Source organism: Propithecus coquereli, unplaced genomic scaffold (assembly GCF_000956105.1).
Source record: "Propithecus coquereli isolate 6110/MARCELLA unplaced genomic scaffold, Pcoq_1.0 Scaffold241, whole genome shotgun sequence".
Classification (NCBI taxonomy): domain Eukaryota; kingdom Metazoa; phylum Chordata; class Mammalia; order Primates; family Indriidae; genus Propithecus; species Propithecus coquereli.
The window spans coordinates 3,617,164-3,633,729 of record NW_012147964.1 but is presented as its reverse complement, the minus strand read 5'-3'; the positions used below and the strand labels follow the sequence as shown (position 1 = coordinate 3,633,729).

At 57.2% G+C, this 16,566-nt stretch overlaps 1 long non-coding RNA gene across 1 annotated transcript in view; it reads right to left on the bottom strand.

Annotated features, from left to right (window-relative positions):
- Positions 1 to 16,566, bottom strand: part of LOC105811894 — a 120,664-nt gene that overhangs the window by 15,825 nt on the left and 88,273 nt on the right. Inside the window, exon 3 of the long non-coding RNA XR_001137575.1 lies at positions 10,284 to 10,319. This is a non-coding gene — a long non-coding RNA (uncharacterized LOC105811894). The remainder of the gene's footprint in view (positions 1 to 10,283; positions 10,320 to 16,566) is intronic.

Below are 16,566 nucleotides of genomic sequence, written 5' to 3'. Positions count from 1 at the left end.
ACTCCGCTGCCGCCAAGGTCAGGGGAAACCCTGAGTGAGATTTAACAGCAAAAGCCTGCGCTTCGTGCCTCCGGTGTGGTGGTTTGTGAGCAGTGCCAGGGCGCTTCCGAGTCCTGGGACCTTTTCCCCAAGGGCAGGAGCAGACTCTCCTGCCAGCGCCCAGCGGGGCTGAGACTGGTGGGTTCCCTGAAAGGCGCTATCATCGCTGCACCCCCATGGAGGACTCTGCAAAGGCTCCTCAAGTTCACGGTTCTGCCCCCTTTGCTCTAGTAACTGTGGGCTTTGCACCTCACAGCGACAGATCCTGCTCCTGTCTTGGGGAATCAGAGGAGTAACGGGTGGTCCCTAAGGCAGCAGGACAGGCTCAGACTTAGGAAGCTTCAAGATGCTGCTCTGATCCGGTCTTGCCAAGACTCTTAGCGTGACCGGCCGTGCTCCCAGACCGCCCAGAGGGGGCTGCGTGGCAAACAGGCACCCGAGACCCTGCTGGGGGGTGGGTGGGCTGAATCTAAGTGTCCCAGGGTGCAAAGCCCAGAGGCAGACGGCAGGCTGGGGGCGGTGCCAGACTTTGCAGGGACTCTGAGGTTGCAGCTCAAAGCTGCCAGGTGGGGCGTGGAGCCGGCCTGGCCTCCTCCCTCCCACCGAGACCTGCCAGAGAAAACCCAGCTCCTCTTTTGGGCCTGCGAAGCCTCTGCCACCCTCAGAGGTGTTTTCCAGCCGCACAGGAAGCAATGACAGTGAGACCCAGAACCGCCTGCAGCGATCGCTCCGGATTCCAAACATAGTTGTCATAGTTGGGAAAGTGCCGCTCCCAGCCCGCCCGATAAACCGACACCCGAGCCGCGGCCAGGGCTGTCTTCTTACCAGAAGAGAAAGAACGTGCCGCCGCTGGAGGCTTCCGAGAGGTGGCCGGCGGCTGCGTAAAGGGACAGGAATGTGAAGAATGTGCCCGGCGAGGCAGAGGCAGAGGCTGGGCCTTCGCAGAGCGGCTCTGGGGTCTGGTGGCCAGAGAGCGCCGTGCGCTACCGTGGGTCGCTCCACGGGCCCCCAGCCCCTGTTAAAAGAGGCCGAGGACCAAGCTGGGGAGAAGTGTGTTCCTGCACCCCGCGTGGCCAGGCTTGCAGGGGGCACACGCCAGGACCCAGCCGGGCTCCGGGAGGCAGCTCAGTGGTTCGGGTTTTCAGTTTTGGGCCGGGGACAGAGCTGAGACCACTAAGGCTGCAGCCCTGAGGCTCTTCTCCCAGGCAGATGCAGAGAAGCTTCCAGCGGCTGTTCCTGTGCTAACACCCAAGCTCCTGATAACTGGGGCTGATTACTCTGTGAGATGAGAAAAGCCGGGTTTAGGAGTCAGGGTCTCTCTAGAACCTGCTGCCTGACCTCTCTGAGTCCCAGAGAGGGACGCAACTTCCCAAAACAGCACTGGCCGTCAGGCCTGGCATGAGGTGGGTGGGCAACACGTCTCGTGGTCAGCTATTGCCACAGGTAGGACCCATGGTCTGGACCACGGTCTCCCCCCAGGCACTGTGGACATGGGGCTGCGTCACTCTCCGGGAGGGGCCGTCCTGGGCACTGCAGGTGCTGAGCAGCGTCCCTGCCTCCACCTGCTCTATGCCAGGAGCTCCCCCAGTGTAACAACCACAGATGTCCCCAGACATCACCCAGTGCCTCCTGGGGGCCAGGATCACCCCAGGTGAGAACCCCTGGGCTAGAACATAAATGCTCTTTCCTGAATTCTGCTGTTAAGGAATAAAAGGGGAAATCTCAGGGAAGCAGGAATTCGGGCTTTCTGTTTGCAGTTTGTTGTTACTCTCAGGCCAAACCCTGAGCCGGGACTTGCTTGGCCCAGTCTGACCTGTGTCTGCAGCAACCACCTGGGGCCAGCCTGGGAGGACCCCCCACCTCTCCCGGGGGTGCCACTTGGCAAGTTATGAAGCATCTTTCACACGTGCTTGTCACACCAAACTTCCACCACGCCGTAGCAAGGGCGTCTCCCCGGGGGCTGCTGTGCCCATCGTACAGATGGAACCTCAAGGCATGTCGGGCAGATGTCTTCAATGACGCGTGTGCGAGCCCCCTGCCCTGGAGAATAGGTGGGACCGTCACCTAGGTGGGCCGTGGCTCTGGGAGTGTGCCCTGCCACGTGGCGTGGCGGCACGGCTGACGTGAAGACTACATTGTCCGGGGTGGGGCTGATCCAATTAGGTGACCCCTTGCAAGGGCCGGTGTCCTTCCCGACGAAGTGATTCGAATGTTGAAAAGGAGATTGGCCTTTGCTGGCTTTGCAGTGTGGACACGAGGGCGTTGTTTGAAGCTGCTAAGCTCGTGGTATTTGCTACGCAGCGCAGACACGCCAGGCCAGGGTGGGACCAGCTACAGGGCTTCCTCAGTGAGCAGGCATCAGCCCTGCACCCTGGGACGGCTCCAGCTGCCCCCGCGTTTGCTGTCTCTGGGTGCTAGACTCTGGCCCGGGTGTGCTGCGTACACGATCTCTGCAGTTCTCCCTGTGACAGCGGAGGTGAAGGTTACAGCATTAAAACTGTAGCAGTTTCCGGGACTTCGCCATTTGAGGGCCGAATGGTTCCGGTGCATCCTGCGACCCGGCTCCTGAGTGCAGCCTGCGTTTGCTCTCCCGACGGCACGGGAGGTCAGCTCCGAGCCAGCTCTGGTGGCTCCCAGGCAGTGTCACACTGAGGGGGGTGCGCTTTTCCAGTCTGTTCATCAAAGCAGCCGGGGCCTCGTGCCGTGTGCGGGGTGAGTCAGCCCCGCGAAGGTGGCCTTGCAGGGGTGGGGGCGGGAGCCGGCAGCAGCGACGCCTAGTCTTTGGAGAGAACAGGGACACACTTCATCTGGCTTCAGCGCTTCCGGAACCGGTAGCTTTACAGCTCGGCATGCTCCTGGACTCTGTCCTCTGGGGCCCTGGCCATCCCCCCAGCCCGTGTTCTGCCTGCTGCGAGAAAGGGATGAAAACAAAATCCCCAACAACAAAAACCTCCAGCCAGATCTTGCAGGAGGACAAACAATGCCCGAGTGCGAGCGCCAGCTCTTTCCCCGGCGGAGGGACGTCTGCTTCTGAGTACACGGTGTTCAGAGACAAGGAGAGACAGGGTGTTATGATTTAAGAGGAAAAAATCCAAACCAAAACAAAACGAAACGGTGGTTTGGGAGAGAAGGAGGCTCTGAGGCGGCCGGGAACAAGTTGCCCTCGAACGGCGGCCGGGGAGCAGGGTTTGCAGAGAGCTGTGTCCTCGGGCACCTCCACCAACCTCCAGTGTGTGCACCAGGGCCGAGTTCACCTCCCGGGAGACACAGGCACCTTGGTCCATTTAACAGCGGCTCCAAGGACACTGGTCCCCCCCTCCAACCAGGGGACAGTGGGCTATGGGGACATCCGTGGTTGTCACATTGGGGGGAGCTCCTGGCATGGGTGGGTGGAGGCAGGGACGCTGCTCAGCATCTGCAGTGCCCAGGATGCCCCACCCCAGAGAACGACACAGCCCCGATGTCCACAGGTCCCTCCTGGGGACGGGGACACTGGTTTGGACTCTCAGAGCAGACGCTGGTCATCACAGCGAGAAGGCACAGGGCAGGCACCTGCCTGGATGTGGCCAGGATGGACCCTCCCCATGCTCTCTGACCCCCAGCAGGCTCCATGGGGACCCCAAAGAGGTGATCTATGCAGAGCCCCGGGCGCCGGGGTGGCACAGGAACTTCAATATGGGGACATGTCTCCAAGGCCATGGTCACCCTGGCGGGGCGTGGGAGGGCAGCCACGTGAGCGAGGGCCCTTCCATGCCGGCCCTGGCTGCTTGCAGCTCCGCGACCTGGTGCAGGACGGCGGGGCCCAGGGCTGCAGCGGGGCTTTGGCTGTGTGGAAGGGCAAGCAGTACCCCAGCTGGAAAACAGAGTCTTGTGACTGTCCCCGTCAGCGCGGGCCCTTTGCCCCCAGGCTAAACTGGTCCCCCGGGCAGCTATATTTAGAAGGGGCCGAAGACGGGGAATGAATGAGGTGCCCACAAGAGAGTGCGAATCAGACCAGCACGCAGGTCCCTCCGCGGGGAGCGCAGAGCCCAAGAATGGGCTGGCTTGTTCGCACAGGGAGGCCCGTGATGACGGAGGGTGACGACGCGGCTCATGTGGCTTTTGTTGCCGCGGTGACGGGGGTGGGAGAATAGCCTGCTCTCTGTCCGTGGGGCGGCAGCAGGGTTGGCGGGGGCGACCGCGGTCATGTGAGAGTTTGCAAGCCCAAGAACCCAGGCAGGGCCAGGACACCGGACCCCATGGCTCTTGTCACTCCTGTTCTGAGCTTCCCGGCACTGAGGAAATGCTGTCACCCTGGCCCCCGGGCCAGGGCAAGGGGCAGCGCCAGCCGCTAGAGGGTGTGGCTCAGGAGCCGAAGGGCAGGAGGGCTGGGAGGAGCTGAAAGGGCAGCGTGGGGACTTCCCACCTCAGCTCAGACGGGTCTTCTTTCATCTGGGCCCTAGAAAAACTCCTATACATCCTGCAAAGCCCCTCTGAGAAGCCCCTGATCAGAACCATGCAGGTACAACTAGGCTTTGCTAAAACCCCCTCGGCATACCTGCAGCTTCTTGGACCTTCCTTGTGCACAGTAACTTTGTGGCTGCTGTAACAAGTCGCCACAGACTTGGTGGCTTAAAACAACACACGTTTCTCATCTCACAGTTTGGAGTCTGGTGTCAGAGGTCCAAAATGGGCCTCACTGGGCTGATGTCAGAGTGTCATTAGGGCCAGTCCCTCCTGGGGGCTCCAGGGAGAACCTGTCTCCCGCCTGTCCCAGGGTCTAGCAGCTGCCCACGTCCCTCGGCTCAGGGCCCTTCCTCCCTGCTCAGAGCCAGCAGCGCAGCGTCTTCCAGTCTCTCTGCCTCCGACCCTCCTGCCCCCTTGTGGGAGGACCCTGTGCTGACATTGGGCCCCCGGGTCATCCAGGACGACCTCCCATTTCAACAGCCTTAACTCAATCCATCTGCAGAGTCTCTTTGACCACATCAGGTGACACATTCACAGGCTCCAGGGATTAGGACGGGGATGTCTCTGAGGCCACCACTCTGCCAGGCACATCCCAGAAGCTGGGTACCAAAGAGCCACCTGGGCGCTGGAGGCGTCGTGCACAGTGCGGGGAGTTTACTTGGTGCTACCTCCAGGAACTCACTCTGTCCTCAGGGCAAACTTCCCTCCCAGGACAGGGGCTCCCCAGGACGAGGCAACAGGATCAGAGCGCCTGGTGCCAACCGTGTCCACAGTGGATGCTGTTTGTGGGTTTGTGCCTGGCACGGTGCGTCCACCCCTCTGGGCTCTGCAGAAGGGGCAGCCCCACGCTTTAGGGATGCAGTGAAGTGGCAGAGAAGCGAGAGTCAGTCCAGAGGAGAGTTTCTGCAAATGCAGCCGGCGGGGCAGAGGCGGAGGCGGGGAGGGCAGGGCTTGCAAAGCTGCATTCTCGCCCAGGGTTCCCACGAGGCAGGTTCCGTACCAGCTAAGTGTGACCTAAGCACGGAATTTTGGTCTCCTCTGCAGAACCTTCCAGCACTGCAAGCTGGCCATCCCCCCCCAGTTCCCCCCACCCCCGCTAAGTACCAGCTGACAGGGCGGGAGGGGCCTCAATGCCCGTCCTTGATTGGCACAAAACTCCTTGTGACCGTGAGCTCGTCCCAGCTTCCTGATGGCTTCTGCCCCAGATGAGGTTTCGATGACCCACGTGGAATTTCTAACAAGGAGAGCAAGTGTGTGGTTTCGCGCACGCTCACATCCCCTTTTCTTGTCTGTCCAAGTTCCATGACGCCTTTTCTTGTCAATGCAGAAGCGCAGCCAAGCCCTGGGCCGCCCCAGGAAGTGCTGAGGTCTCTTGCAGCTGTCACTCAAAAAGGGAAACGTAGCCGCCTCGGGGCTGGGGTGCCCCCCGGCTCTCAGAATCTCTGCAGAATAGGGGGAAGACGGCTTCGTTCACAACCGGCAGGCAGGAAGTGTGCAGTGCACAGGAAGAGCCACCGCAGCCCCCCAAAAGACACCCTCGCGTTGAAGCTTCTCAGTGCTTCTCCAGGGCCAGGCCCCTCAGACCCCTGCCCCCACCTCGGGGGACCTTCCTTGCTGGCTGGCTGGCTGGAGTCAGCGGCTGTGTCAGGGAAGCCCACGTGGCCAGGAGCGGTGGGTGTTTGGGCCCATTCGGGCTGCAGTAACGAAATATCTGGGAGGCTTATGAACAACGGAGACTGAGCTCTCACAGTTCTGGACGTCCAGGGTCAAGGTGTGGCAGATCATAGATGGCACCTTCTCGCTGTGTCCTCGCACAGTGCAAGGGGCGAGGGAGGTCTCTGGGGCCTCCTTCAGAGAGGCACTAACCCCATGCGTGAGGGCTCCGACCTCCTGACCTCGTCACCTCCTAATGTCATCACTTTGTGGGGTGAGGATTTCAACATAGGGATTTAGAGGGGACCGCAGCAGTGGGCAACCCCTAGACTAAGGCGGCCTCCTTCTGACAGCCAGGTGCACAACCCCACAACCGAAAGGAAATGAATTCTGCCAACACCCGGAGGGCACCTGGAAGCTGATCCTTCCCCAGCTGGGCCTCCGGATGAGAACACGGCTCGGCTGCTACCTGGTGAGACCCTGGACAGAGGACCCAGTTAGTGAGATGATAAATGTGTGTTGCTAGAAGCCATGGAGTTTGGGGTAGTTTTTTTTTTTTTGAGACAGAGTCTCACTCTATTGCCCAGGCTGGAGTGCAGTGGCATCATCACTGCTCACTGCAGCCTCTAACTCCTGGGCTCAAGCGATCCTCCTGCCTCAGACTCCTGAATAGCAGGAACTACAGGCACCAGCACTCCCAGCTAATTTTTTTATTTTTAGTAGAGATGGGGTCTCATTCTTGCTCAGGCTGGTCTCTAACTCCTGACCTCAAGTGATCCTCCCGCCTCAGCCTCCCAGAGTGCTAGGATTACAGGAGTGAGACACTGCGCCCACCCAGCCTCTCTCTTTAAAATACTTAAAAATGTCTCTTTCCCCAGGGTGCTCAGAATATCCAAGAAATGTCAGGAAAACAGGAAAGAAAACAAAACCAGCGGTGATTCTATCACCCCCATGGAATCCCTGTGGACACCTGTGCCTTTGTTTCTGTGTGCCTGTGTGTGTTGTGTTAAACAGTTTTATCGAGATACAAATTGAGACACCCATTCATCCATTTAAAGTGCACAATTCAGCGGTGTTCGGTCTATTACCATGTTGATTTTTTTTAAAGTTTTCGTCAAATATATATAAAGTAAAATTTATTATCTGAGCCACTTTTAAGTGCACAGCTCAGGGGCGTTAAGCATATGCACATGGTTGTGCAACAGTCACCACCCTCTGTCTCCAGAACTTTCTCGTCTTCCCAAACTGAAGCTCTGTCCCCATGAAACACTCACTCCCCACCCCCTCCCCAGCCCCTGGCGACCACGAATCCACATCCCGTCTCTGTGGATCTGCCTGTTCTGGACATTTCATATCAATGGAGTCAACACTGCGTGTCCCTCTGTGTCTGGTGTCTCTCACTGAGCACAATGTCCTCAAGGTCCCTCCACGCTGTGGCCTGTGTCAGAGCCTCGTCCCTCTCCATGGCCGAGTGATGTTCCACGCGTGTTTATCTATCCGTCCACCGCTGTGCACTGTGCACGCTTCTCTTCGTTTTGTGGACTCTGCCTCCTCCACTCACCCCCCACCAAGCTCCCAGCCGCTGTGACTCTGCCCCAGGAAAGGTGGTCCTGGTGGGCTCCACAGGGCCTTGTCCACATAGGCAGGTGGCCAGTGTAGCCTGAGGGGCCACTGGGTGCTCTGTGGCCAGTCAGGAGTTCCAGTCCAGCCCCACCTCCGACCAGCCCTGCATCTTTCTGCTGCTCTGCCTCAGTTTCCCCATCTACAAAACATGGACCATGAAGCTGCTCCCCAGGGCTCCCAGGAGAACTAAACTCGGCAGAGCAGCCGGGCCTGGCCTGTAGTCTCTGAGTGGTGGAGTGGGGGCAGCTCAGGACGGGGAGGCAGACGGTGGTGGGGCCTGCAGGCTGCGTGGGGGCCAGGCCGGGGGTTGCCCAGTCACAGTCGGACGGGAGCTGCCTGATGGCGTCGCTGGAGCTTTTTCTCATCCCTCCTGGCAGGTGCTGCAGCACAAGGACCTAATCCCTGCGGCACGCGGCCACGCGGCTGGCAGCTGGAGCCTGCGCACTGGCGACACCTGAGCCTGGCCGAGGGCTCCGCTGCACCTGCCGCCGGAACAGCCAACACGTGTGTGTCCCAGGGGACTGGGCTGGGGCGGGCTCTGGGGCCACACGCCAGCCGTCTGGCCTAAGGCAACAGAGCTCTGCTCTCCCTGTCGGGAAAACTGGGAGGGGGACAGGGCGTGGGGACCCGTGCTCCGTGTGTGGAGGACGTAAAAGGATCTGCACGAGGCACCGCTGGCGTGTGGGAACCACTCAGCAATTGGCTGCGTTTTGAATCTTCCCTGACTTTGTCGTCATTGTTACATCAAGTGTGCGGGGCCAGGACCAGGGAGAGGTGGTGAGACACTCGCCTTGGGAGCAAAATTATTCAAAAAAAATTTTTTTTTGAGACAGCATCTTGCTCTGTGACCCAGGCTGGAGTGCCATGGCATCATCATAGCTCACTGCAGCCTCCAACTGTTGGGCTCAAGCGATCCTCCTGTCTCAGCCTCCCAAGTAGCTGGGACTATAGGTGCCACCACTATGCCCGGCTAATTTTTCTATTTTTTGTAGAGATGAGGTGTCGCCGTTGCCCAGCCTGGTCTCGAACTCCTGAGCTTAAATGATCTTCCTGCTTTGGCCTCCCAGAGTGCCAGCAGTTGGAGGCTGCAGTGAGCTGTGATGACACCACTGCACTCCAGCCTGGGTGACAGAATGAGACCCTGTCTCAAAAAGAAAAAAATCCCACAAGACACAGGGGCCATTAAAGGAATCCCCCCACCTCCTGCAGAAGGAGTGTAGGGGGAGGGAGAGCTGGACCCTGAAATGTCCCCAGAAGTCACAATCCTGTCAGAGATGCAGCTGGGCTGGGGTGTGGGGAGGGAGTCCCCAGTGCACACAGGTTAGGATTTGGGGGTGTTACAGGTTAAACTTCGTCCCTCCAAAAAGGTATGTTGAGTCCTAACACCCCTCCCCGCCATGCAGCAGGCGCGGTCACCAGAGTCCTGGTTGCAGACGCAGTTTAGAGAGTCCCAGAGGTGAACAGATGACACTCTGCAGGAAGAAGCCCCCGCACCCCGAAACCAGCCCGGAGGGGAGCGCAGCCTCCCATAGGGTCCCGAGACAATGGCACAGAAGCCCATTCCCGACTAAAAGATGCTTCCCGTGTTCCCTCTCTCCTTCCCACACCGATCGTGGGATGTGTGGAAATGAAACAACACGCCCTCAGACACCCGGTGGGTCCGGGGAGAAGTCAGGAGGGAAAGTGGGAAACGCTCTGAGACGCACGAGGACCGAAACGCAGCCTTGCCAGACCCCCGCGTCCAGCGGGGAGTCGGCGCCTTACACACCAGCGTCAGGGAAGGAGGAGGATTGAGCCACAACCTAACGTGACACCATGAGGAACCAGAGAGGAAGCGCGAAAGAAACCCGCAGGCAGCAGGAGGAAGGAAATTATAAAGATGGGGAGAGATAAACAAATAGAAACTAGAGAAACAGTAGAATCGGCGAAACCAAAAGTTGGTTCTTTGAAATGGTCCCTGAAATTGACGGACCTCTAGCTCCACTGACCAAAGAAAAAGGCGGGGGGATTGGGTCAGAAATAAAAGTGGGGGACGTTACTCCACGCCCACGACCTTACAAAAATCAGAAGGGTTAGGAGAGAATATTGCGCTACGTGGACAACTGTGCGCCGCTGGAGGAGACAATCCGCGAGAAATGTACAAATTCCTAGAAATACACAAATGACCGGAACAGCCAAGGTTTCGGATTCGACTCCACATTTCTCACATGCCAGGGGTTGTGCTGGGCGTTTTTTACATTTTGAGATCTGTAGCCTCATTTAATCTTTGCAACATTCCTGCAGAGTGAGGAATGTTATCTCCAGCGCAGACAGATGACGGGGACCCACCCAAATGCGGGGGGGCCGGGAGAGGTGGGCCGGGGATTTGAACTCAGGGTTCCTGGCTCTGAGCCCAGAGCTCTCCGTGGGATGACTCTGACTCCCGATGTGTCAGGGGCCCATAAAATACTGTGACTTGTTTGTTCCTTTTGCTAAAAAACAAGAGATTCCAAGCTCTTGAAGTAAGATAAAACGCTACATACCTTTTATAGTTTTCCCAGGAAGCACGGCTGTACGCCCTGGTTAAAAAAGGAGAGAGAAAGACAAAAGCCTGGTTAAATATTTTTCACTTACAAGGAGCTCGGAGAGCTATCTCTGGCATTTCTAACGATGTTGCTGTCCCCAAAAATGTGGCACGGGAATTTGAAACGGCCGTGTCCTCTGCAGAAAAGCCCCTGCCCTGGGGACAGGACAGGCCTTATTCTTTTACAACTGATGCGTTCAGAAAAAGACAACTGTTGTTTCTTTTGCAGGGGAAAAAAAGGAAAAAAAAAGGTCAGGTCTTCTATAGAACTTGTATTATTCCATTTGGGAACACGGGAGCCCCAACGCATGGTCAAAAGCGCAGTATGTCAGACGCAGCGGCGCAAGAACAACAGAACATGCAGGAAAACGAGCCCAAACCTGGAATACTTGGGTGTTTTTCCATCTCTGGTTTCTGCTTTTATGTGAGCCACGTGCCGGGGCAAAGGGGAAGGTGGCAAAGTCGGGGGGCGACCGATTAACCTCGGACGGAGGAAGTGACAGGTACGGGGGGGCGGGACAGCCGCCCAGGGCCAGAGGTTGGCAGGAAAGGAGGGGAGGCCGCGTGATGGGACTCTGGGCGGGGGGGGGGGGGCTTGGCCACTTTGGAGTCGCCACTTTCCACAGAACGGGATCCTCTGCCCCAACAGGCCTCTGGATGGAGCTGGGGCCGTGTCTGTCTCTGATGTTTGCTGCACGGAGTGTGAGAGCCCCTCCCGGGGACAGCACCTGCTTTCCTCATTCCCACCAAGGCTTGGGGGGAGGGGCAAGCAGGGACCCTGCCCCCTCTGGCCACACTCTGTCTGCAAGGCCAGCACCAGCCTCCCCGTGTGTGGACAAAGAGACTCGAGGCGTCGAGCAGCCGGGACCTGCACCCAACTTGGCCCCGTGCCTTGTTCCCCGTCCCAGTGAGGCTGCTGCTGCTTCGCCACGGCCACGCTTTGTACAGCTCAGAGCCGGGGCACCCTCGGCTCTAGGGGAGGCCCTGTTTTGCCCAGCGGGGCTCACTCTGCAGTGGGCTTGCCCCGGAGGTCAACAGAGGCCCCTGCCCTGGGCCTAACCCAGGCCCGGCTTCCTGAGCAGCTCTGGGCCCGGCCTGGCTCACGTGGCCGGGCTATTTCCCTCTGGCCCTAAAGGTCCCCTGTGGTCTCCCAGAGCCAGCCCAGCCCCTCTTCCTTCACAAACATTTGCTGTTTCCACAAACCAATGGGTTTTTTTCCACCTACACAAAGGGTAGCCGCAGGGCTACGGGGCCTGGGCTGAAGCTGAGGGCCTTGAGCGAGTCCCGCTCAGCAGCCCTGGGCGTCGTGGCCGCAGCAGAGGCCAAAGGATGCCTGAGGTCCGGCAGGAAGACGGCTTCCTGCAGCCCAGCTGGGCAGGCTGAGCTCCGGCTCCCTGGGCACTGGGGACACTGGCCCCAGGTCGTTCTCTGGGTGGGGCCGTCCTGGGCACTGCAGATGCTGAGCCGAGTCCCTGTCCCCGCCCACCCCATGCCAGGAGCTCCCCTGCCACCCAGTCCTGACAACCACCTATCTGTCCTGACATTGCTCAGTGTCCCCTGGGGGGCCCAGATCACCCCATGAGAACCCCTCACCTAGCGACCTAGGGATGGCCAGGGGCCGCCCACCCTCCCACCTAAACACACACACACACACACACACACACACACACACACGCGCGCGCGCGCGCGAGTGAGAACCTGCACCCCATCTTGCAGAGAAAGCAGGGCCTTGACCATGAAAGCACAGGAACCAGGGGGCTCTGGGACTCCCCTCCCCGTCCAGGGATGACTCAGTCGCCCTGCCCGGCCAAGTTGGCAAACAGGGTCCTAACGCCTTCCCAGGACTCTGTAGAGAATGAAGGGAAATTAGATTTCTGACCACCACAAATACGAAGTGAAAGTGTCGTCCTAGTGCTAGCCCAGTGGGACCTCATCCCCGCCCTGCGCCCCACCGAGGCTCCCACATCCACAAAATCAGAGAATGAGCGAGTATGAGGCAGCCCACAGCCAGCCCCAGGCTCTGACTCTGTCCTGGGCCACTGGGCCCATTACGGCTCCTGCTTCTGGCAGGGTGACTGTCTTTTTCTTTTTTTTCAGAGACAGAGTCTTGCTCTGTCACCCAGGCTGTAATGCAGTGGCATCATCATAGCTCACTGCAGCCTCCAACTCCTGGGATCCAGTGATCCTCCTGCCTTAGCCTCCTGAGTTGCTGGGACTACAGGTGCCACCATATCTGGCTAATTTTTAAAATTTTTAGTAGAGTTGGGGTCTCTCTGTGTTGCCCAGGCTGGGCTCAATCAATCCTCCCGCCTTGGCCCCACACATTGCTGGGATTATAGGTGTGAGCCACCGTGCCCTGCCGGACTGGGCCCATTCCTGACTTGGGTTTACTTCTGGGTGGCTAGAAATGTCACTTCTCAGCACCAGTGCATTATTGCCAAGACTGTTGCTGTCGGTAGAGGCCTTCTCAAGCGCTAGGCACCGTGCTTGTCTCGGCTCACTCATCCTGACAACAACCTGAGAGATGCTGCAGGGTCCCCGTTTACAGACGGAGACATCGAGACTCTGAGAGTGAGTCAGCAGCTCGTCCAAAGACGCACTTCCCGCGAAGGCAGCAGAACCAGAGCTCTCGCTCGTGCACACCCCAAATCTACTCACTGCACCTACGGCCAGAAGGACTGACTTCTCAACACCTCCGAGCAGGTGCAAGCTGGTTGGCTTCTAGAACCTTCTAGGAGGTTCTTCCTTCTGCCTTACCTATACATCTCACACTGCAGCCCAAATCTCTATGCCTTTTTTCTGCCTTTGGGAGCAAAAGCGCAGATAGTAATGATGATAATGAAAATCATCATAATAATGACAGCAACACCAGAATAGTGACACATTTGGGAGGAGGCCCTGGGGAGCCTTTGGGGGATGCTGGAAATGTCCTGATGCAGGTGATGGTGACACAGGTGTGTACACGGTTAAAATGCATGGGGCTCCAGGTGCGGTGGTTCATGCCTGCAATCCCAGCACTTTGGGAGGCTGAGGCAGGAGGATCCCTCGAGCCCAGGAGTTGGAGGCTGCAGTGAGCTGTGATTGTGCCACTGCACTCCAGCCTGGGCGACAGAGTGAAACCCTGTCTCTAAAAAACTTAATCCAGCCCCAGTGTCACCAGTGTTGAGAGGAGAGACCCTGGTTAGGTCGGGTCACAGTTGGTGCCAGGGGCAGCCCGTGCTTCCCCGCCCAGGAGAGACCAGGTCCCTGTCCCTCCATATCTGTTCCCTGGTCCTTTCTCCCTCCACGTCTGAACTCTCAGCTATAAAATGCGGCCAAGGGCCTCTCCTAGAAGTACTTCAAAATAGATCACCTACTCATTGTTTTTTTCACTCTTAGAAATGCGAAAGTTGCCGAGAAGCCGGAAGCCTGGCCCTGATTTTACCAGCTCTTCTGGGAGACGGGCGGGTAATCCCCTTCCTCAGCCCCTTCTCTGAGAATCCTCTCCAAGCTCCACTTCTCAGAATGAAACCGGCTCCCGGGCAAGCATTCACACCTCCGCCCACTTGGGGGTTTGCAATAAAAATCCATCCCATTCGGAGAGTTCACATGGGAGCTGGAACCCTGTGTCACCACAAACCCTCTGAGAGCTGCCGGTTTCCCCACGGGGACACATACCTACAGTGACTCTTTTTCCTTTTTCTTTTAAATGACCAGCAAACACTATTTTTGTTCAGCTGAAAGCTACACTCACTTTCAATATCTACAACATGGTTCCCCCACACCGCACCCCCCCGCCGGCACTGTGAACATTTGGGGCTGGATTTTTCTCTGGGGTGAGGCCATCCTGGGCATTGCAGGGTGCTGAGCAGCATCCCTGGCCCCCAGCCCCTCCATGCCAGGAGCACCCCCAAGTCGTGACAACCACAAATGTCCCCTGGGAGATAGAACCCCGCCCCTTCGAGAACCACTGCTCCAAGATTATTGAGGTAATATCTTTGAAGCCCGTTTTAAGTACGAATTTTTTTTAGCATAACTGTTAACTGTCCAGTTATTTAAACATTCCTACCCACCCACCCTTCCTTGGTCCAGGAAGGATTTGAAACGATTATGCACTGCAAACAACACAGTGACATTGCCAAAACCAGGCACGGGAGAAACCGCAGAGGTGGTATTTGGGGGTGGGCTGGGGTGGGGGAAAGGGTAGGAAAAAGTAAAAGCAGAGTTAGCAAAAAACGAGGAGGAGGATGTTTACATGGAAGGGCTGTTTCGTGTTCATTTCAAGTGTGGGTAGTTTTCAATTCAACAAAGATAATGTTTATGGATTGCAGTGAGTTGAATAATGTCCTGAAAAAATTCACGCCTCCCGGGAAGCTCAGCATGTGACCTGTGGGGACTAGGTCTTTGTGGCTGGAAGATAAGGCTCTGAGATGAAAATCACCCTGGATTTAGGTTCCATCCAGGAGACGGTGATCAAGTTGGTCTGGGGTGTGGCCGGGGCATGGGACAGTTGAGATTGCAGGTAACTGGTAGCCGGCAGCCTGGGGTGCAGCCCTGGCTACCCCAGAAACTTAATGTGCCCAGTGCTCCCCAAGGGGGCGGGTGGAGTAATGTGTTCAGATGTTTAATGATAGTAGGAAACAGGAATAAAAAAAAATAAACGATCAAATTCTGCACTTAGGAGCTTTCTGTGCAGCGTGAGTGGGGGAAGGGAGGAGTTCTTAAGATGCACAAATAGCCGATTGTTCCACTGTATATAATAAGCGGTAAATAATGAACACACCTTTTCTGTAAAAGGCCAGAAATAAAGACGCTGAGGGCCCAAAGGTCTCTGTTAATACTATTCATCTCTGCCTGCATAGGGAAAAAACAGCCAGGGATGATATGTAAATGAGTGGGTGGGGCCATGTGCCAATAAAACTTTATTTGCAAAAACAGGCAGAGGGCCAGATATGACCCACTGGCTGTGGTCTGCAGAACTTTGAGCTGGAGGGATGAACGGCCTCTGGAGTGAAGGACTGGCAGTTCCTCAAAAGGTTAAACATAGTTTCCACGTGACCCAGCAATTCCAGCCCTGGGTGTCGGCCCAAAAGAACTGTAAATGTACGTCTGCACAGAAACTGGTATGGGAAAGTTCACCGCCACATGACTCATGGGAGGCAGAAAGTGCAGGTAGCCCAAATGCACATCAACGATGAAAAGATAAGCAAAATGTGGTATATCCATGCAATGGAATATCGCTCAGCAACGACAAGGAAGGAGGCTCTGACACAGGCCACAGCGTGGATTGACCTTGAGGACGTCGTGCTCAGTGAGAGACACCAGACACAGAAGGACACGCGGTGTGAGACTCCATTTATATGAAATGTCCGGAACAGGCAGAGCCACAGAGACGGGACGTGGATTTGTGTGTTCCAGGGGCTGGGGACGGGGTCAGGGGTACTGCTGATGGGGATGGGGCTTCCTTTTGAGGGTGATGGAATGTTCTGGTCTGATAGTGGTGATGGTTGCACAACCCTGTGAATATGTTAAAAACATTGAATTGCATCATTTAGGTCGGTGAGTTTTGCAGTATGTGAATTACATCTCAATTAAGGAGAAGAAAAGGAGTTAAGGGAGATGTCCCAGTGAAGACGATGTCCCAGCGCATGGGGGAAGCGTGGGTGCCAATGTGGGGTTGGAGGAGCCGTGGGAGCTTCGTCTGCGCAGAGGCGTGGGCTGGGACAGTACCCGCATTCAGGGCCAGGATGTGAGTATGGCCGAGGGGACGGGGGCCAGTCAAAAATGTCCTTTCCCACCACGTGCCCTTCTCTGGGCTGGAAGTTTCCTTGGTGACATGATCTTTTCAGAGGGGAGGGGACACCCAGCAGTGTCCCATTGACATCTGTAGTTCACCCTCTGTAAAGAAATACTGTTTTACGACCGTATTGGTGGAAGGGTGAATATGACACGGCGGGTGGTATTCATGGCTTCTGATTTTAAAAGAATTCGGAGCACTTTGGTGGCCTTCATGGATACGTCAGACCTGAGACCGAGTGAGATGGGGAAGGGGAGGTTTCCACGGCCCTGATCTGGGTGGTGACAGGTGTGACAGAGGGGTCTGACCTATGGGGGTCGACCCCAGGGGAAGGGCAGGGGAGGCTGACCTGGGGGGTTGGGGAGGGAAAGAGGGGCCCGAGATGGGGTGGATTGGGGGTGTCCGTAGGACGCTCTGGGCTGCCCGCTCTCGGCTGGGCTCTCCTTCTGGGGGCCTGTTGCTGCCC